Here is a 6,000-nt window from a genome sequence, read left to right on the forward strand (position 1 = left end):
TTAGCGTAGCTTTTAGTTAGATTTATTAGCATAGCTTTTAGTTAGATTTATTAGCTTGTCGTAGTTTAGATAGTTATTAGATTTAGTTGTAGTTTAGTCTTAGTGAGAGATTAGTAGCATTTAGCATAAGAATTAGCTAGGTTAGCTGTATTTAGTGTTCTGTATTGTGTAATATTAGGTGTAGTGTTGTAGTCTTGTTTGTTAGGATGGGGAGAAAGTGTAGTGTTGTAGGTTGTCATAGTTCTGTAGGTTTACATTACTTTCCTCAGGACTTAGAAATTAGGCGCCAGTGGCTGCGCGCAATTGGCCTGGGGGAAAACTGCGAACTCCCGCCTCGTGCTGGAGTTTGCAACCAACATTTTGCTTGCGATTCCTTCGCCAACTCCTTGGAGTTTGAGCTGGGCTACAGTAAGGTTCTTCGTTTGAAGAATGAGGCAGTCCCCACCCTTGCTCTTCCACGACTGAGCCCACCGACACTGCTGCCCCGCCAGCAGGACGATTTCAGGCGCCAATCTGAGGTGAGTGAGAATAATAACAACCTAAAACTGCTACTAATGTCATGTAAGTAGAATTTCGATAGTGCACGTTGAAATAGATTGTAGTAGTGTCTCAAACAATGCGGGATCTGGCGTGTAAATAAACTATGCACTGGGTGAGGCTTGTGTCTGCGTGTGCTCCAAGCGGTGCGCCCCGCACTCGTTCACTTGACTTGGGCAGAGAAACAGCAGTCTGCATCCATCAGCTGCCTGGCAACTCTCTAACCGCGCTCAAACAGAGCGCTATGAACCGCATGAGACGGTGAGCTGACAGTTACACCGCTGTATATTATGACATGTGAACTTTTATAGCCTTTTGTAGCTAGCGGGAGTGGCTAATGCATCAGTCTGCACAACAAAGTTACGCTGAGACCGCGTAATTGGGCTTGAGACTGAGCACCAAACTAGTCTACATTTTCGCGATGACAGTAGCTTTCATATTTGACAACAGCTGCGCAAAACGTGAGTGCATCTACAAGCTAACCTATAAAGCTAACGGATAGCTAACATCTAATGTGTGGCTAAACTGACCGGGCAGGTGCCCGTGGCTCCGCGCGCGCTCGTGTGATATGTGATCGTGGTCAGTGAGGGGCGAGAGGGCTGACCACTCCAGGTGGACCGTATGGTTATTGGGTGCTCAGGTGCTGGGATCCATATGTTGGCTTACGTTCACTAATCTGCATTAGACAACAATTAAATGCACTAAGGAAATGTAACACATTACCCTTCTTCTGTAGTGTACATTTTAAAAATAATATGTATTTTTACGTTTTCAGCCAGTGACCAGAGAATTTGGCTGCCAGACTGATCCAGTCATTGTAAGGCATGCAAGTGTCCAGGCCAATGTGAAGCCGAGCAGGCGAAGCAAAGGTGATATCTCTTTTTATTGTTTATACAGTCATTTTATTTCTAAAAACACTCTGTTTTGTGTAAATGATAATTACGGCCATTTTTAACATGTTTGTTTATTTTGTTTGTGTTTTGTACAGCTACTCAAGCCCGGACCGCTTACACAAGCGTCGGTTGTGGTACTGAGGACCTGATGGAAATCCCTCTTCCTGACAGTCCCAGAGCAGCCTCTACACCTTTAAAAAGGAGAAGGTGTGAGGTGTCAGCGTCTGACCCCAGCTTCCACATCGATGACAGTGCCAGCACTGTGAACTGTTCAAGGTACAAAGGAAATCTAGCTTTTTAATAGAAAAAATATATACAGCGTCCTGGTTTTTTGAGTGATGAAATATCCTTTATTTTATATAGCATTCCCACTGAAGTCCCTCCACACAAGGACAAAAAATATATTGTTCACGAGGACCAACTGCTGGAGCTGTTCAGGCGATGTCCTGTCTGCACTGGTCGCTGTGCTGTGGACACCATCACCATCGGCACACTGCTTCGGGTCAGTCAACAGTGTCCTCGCTGTGAGTTCTCCAGTCAGTGGTCCAGTCAGCCCATGGTGAACAACATCCCAGCTGGAAACTTACAGCTCTGTGCTGCTGTGCTGTTCACCGGCTCATCATTTAGTCAGATTTCAAAGGTACAGCACAAATTATTTTGTTTGGATTTTGTTTCCATCTATTATCAGTTGATAACCTATTTTTTCCTTTTATAGTTCTTGAGGGCCTTCAATATTCAGGGACTGTCAGAGCAGTGCTTCTACAGGCATCAGGCAAAGCTCCTCATCCCTACGGTCAACTGGCAGTGGAAGTTAGAGCAGGAGGACCTCATCAGGGAGGCTCTTGAAAGCGGCTCTGTTACACTGGGCGGGGACATGCGGGCAGATTCACCTGGTAAATACATTTCATTAACATTTATCAGAAGTAAAAGTCAGCTAACGTACAACTTGCATTCGTGTAGGACATTCGGCCAAATATGGCAGTTACACGATGATGAATCTCAGTAATAACAAAGTCATTGACATCCAGCTAGTCCAGGTAATGGAATTCAAGGAATGTTTCAATATGTAATTTGGGATCACTCTGTGCATTTCAGCATCTAATTTATTTTTTGTCTTATTAGAGCAATGAGGTTGGAAACAGCGTGCGCATGGAGAAGGAGGGCTTTGTGCGGAGTCTGACTATGCTGGAAGAGAGGGGTGTCAATGTGGAGGCCATTGTGACGGACCGACACACCGGCGTGCAAAAGTTTTTAAGGGAGGAAAAGAAGGAAATCAGGCACTACTTTGACCCATGGCACATGGGAAAGGGTATGCATTTGGGGAATGCTGTGTAATATTATGGTTATTCTGCATTTAGTAAATATGTATTTTAAACTCTAGGAATTGGGAAAAAAATTGATGAGCTCGCAAAGAGAAAGAGCACCCAGGACGCTGGCCAGTGGAGAAAAAGCGTGGTAAATCACCTCTATTGGGCAGCTTCGACTTCCACCTCGGGACAGGAGGCTGTCGCTAAGTGGACGTCTGTGGCCAACCACATGCAGAATGTGCACACGCACGACAATGCCCTGTTCCCTCGGTGCCTACACGGGCCTCTGGTTGGGGAAGGGTCAAGAGTGTGGCTCAAACCAAGTAAGTTTTGCATTTGTTATCAGTAATACTGGCCCTCTACTCATTGTATTTTATGTACATTTCAAAAATGTAAGGTTGGCATTGTCATTCGAAACAAAAATTGCTTTACAATTATGTCATGGTAATTTACTCTGTAGGCACAGCAGCATGTGAGAGGCTCAGTGACATTGTGTTGGCTCCACGCTTTGTGAAGGATGTGGGGAAAATCAGCCCGGTGTACCACACGTCAACCCTTGAGGCCTTCCACAGCCTGATAATTAGGTTCTCCCCCAAAAGTGCAGGCTTCTCCTTCAGAGGAATGTTAGCAAGGTAATACATACATACATTTAAAAAAAAAAAAAATGTTGTGTGAATCTGTACCTAAAAATGTTGTAGGTTGCAAATTGCTGCCCTGCACTACAATGAAAATGCTACAAGGTCACATGCTACAACACTTGAAGGTGTACTGCGGTATGCGATAGTGTACCCAAAGTACAAACGTGGCGACTACACCGTGCGAGCCTTGAAGACCAGAGCTACCTCAGGTATGTCACATTAAAAACAACACAACCAATGCTTTTACAAAGACAAATGTTTTGTGCTTTGTTTACAGTCTACATTGACCAACTAATGGCCCTGCTGTTTGAAAGTGTGGTTGAGGATCCTCTCCCATACCAGGAGCACACAGACAAAGTACCTGTGCCTGAACCACTCTGTGCCCAGTATGAGAGGCCAGACAAGCAGGAGGCTGTGAGCAGGCACAGGTCCAGATTTTTCAAGAGGACATAAGGTGAGCATGTTAAGTTTTGGCTTGATTATTTTGTGTGGCAAATATAATACGTAGATTACATAGCTAGTTTATAATGCTAGACTATAGTGCTAGTTTAGCAAATGTAGAATAAGTAAGGATTAAACAACAAGAAGCTGTGTATTACACAGGTTTACTGCACAACGCAGAGTCAGTTTTTTCAGATGATTTATCTAAAGCGACTTCCACAACAATAGTAGCTTAATTTTTAATCATTACTGTGGAAATTGCTGCAGTGGAGTGATATAGAACATGATTTTCAGACGAACTGTGCGATTACAGGGAAATAATGCACCAGTTATCATTAGAATTCTCAGATGATTATGGATTGACTGTGGAATATGCATTATTATATTTTCAGACTGGCCTGGCAGTATGGAACAAAATCTTTTCAGAATGCAGACTGTGTTGCCTGAGAGCAGTGGCTAACCATGAACCAAAGTCCAGTGGATGAAAAAAGCCCGTGTATGAGTGGTTTTCTGGATTTTCCAGCTTGAGGTGTGTGCAAGACAGGACTGGCCACTCATTTGAACTGTCATAAGTACCTGTAGGTGAGCACATCACAATATTGCTCAACTCGCATTAAAATTCTAGCAAATGTAGCATAGGAGTATTGTATTTTACACCAGTAAGTGGGAGAATCGTTTTTAGTGTTGACCAATAAATGCATTTGTTGACACCTATCATTTTGTTTATATTACTATTTCCCCAAGTGGTTTATATTTCTTCTCATTGAAAACAGTTTTTTGCCTTATTGAGGACTATATTTTACATGTAAATTAGAATGATGCTAACACATCTTGCACGCAAAAATGTATGCTGAGTTGTAACAGACTTTTCTTGTCCATGCAGAGTCAGAGGTGGAGAAAGAGGTGGAGAAAATGCATGCAAACCATTCTTCATGTCCACTGTATGTATCGGATCACACGGTGATGCATTTGATCAGTATATTGATGACAGACTTCCCTTTTAAAGTAATTCATGTCTTTGTGTGTTTTTTAAAAATTTTTATAGCATTTCAATTCACATTTTCAGACGACCTCTCTATCGGGCAAAGAAAGAATGTTTCTGGAAATGGAGGCACATTGGACAAGGACAGTCGCCAACCACATATAGAACGATGGGAGTAAACATTGCAATATGAAGAATTCTATAAGCTGACATGCCACTGGACAACATAGTAGATGAAATCAATGTTCCATGCAAGATTTAATTGTAGACACTGATCAGCAATCCAAGAACAAAATGAAGCCTTTAGCTGTTTCTGTCAGATATTTCACAGGATGGTTTGGTGAGGTAGAACCAGCACCACTTTGTCTCTAGAAGCTGAAAACTTAATGGTGCATGTGTAATTATTTTAGTTGGTATTGCTGGGTTGCAGGTTCTAAAATGTGATGTCACACTCCCCAGTGGGGAGGCAGGAACCAGTTTTTCATATTAACTGCATTACACTTTCACAAGTTGCAGCCAAAAAAATAAATGTATGAATTACAAAAATGATCACTAATTTCAGTCACTGGGTCCATTATCTTTCTTATACAAGACCAAACATTTCCTCAAAAATGAAATAATTGTACCTCTATATAACATTATAGGCCTTTAGAACACTAACCTGCAACCCAACAACTGTATAGCCATAAGAAGTCAACTTTGTCTCCCGTGCATTGAGAAGACCTGCATGTATGCATGCATGCAGCATACTGTACATGAGCTACTGCTACTTGGTTAATTTAAGCCATCCTGTAGCTCAACTGTGGATGCAAGAATTCAGCTTTACTGCTATGTTTTGAATGCCTTTTCCCCTCAAAACTGTAATTATATCAATCTGAAAGGCGTATCAAAGTTTGATGGATGATCGAGCCACATTTAAAAATTCAGTTCAGTGTGTTCTAGTTCTGATTCCATAAATTAAGTATTAAACAGTCAAGTTCGATATTGTATGGCAAGTATTAATTTAAATTGTATTTGTTCAATTTGTTTATTGCACACATCTAGGTAGACTAAGTGAATAGAGTACCACATGCAGCTTGATCCTCAAATGAAATATAAACTGTCATTATTGATTGATTGATATTGTCGTAGTAAGATTAACAAAAGAAAAAATGCATTGGGTAATTGCAATGTTATAAAAGCCAGGAAGTACAAAATTAAGT

The 6,000-nt window shown here is 41.7% G+C and overlaps 1 long non-coding RNA gene across 1 annotated transcript; it reads left to right on the top strand.

Annotated features, from left to right (window-relative positions):
• The first annotated feature begins 3,469 nt into the window (after positions 1-3,469).
• On the top strand, positions 3,470-4,758 carry LOC306974862. The gene is made up of 3 exons (XR_013793668.1): positions 3,470-3,584; positions 3,653-3,837; positions 4,718-4,758. It is a non-coding gene; the product is annotated as an uncharacterized lncRNA (long non-coding RNA).
• Positions 4,759-6,000: the final 1,242 nt, after the last annotated feature.

This window comes from Gobius niger, assembly GCF_951799975.1.
Source record: "Gobius niger genome assembly, chromosome: 15".
NCBI lineage: Eukaryota > Metazoa > Chordata > Actinopteri > Gobiiformes > Gobiidae > Gobius > Gobius niger.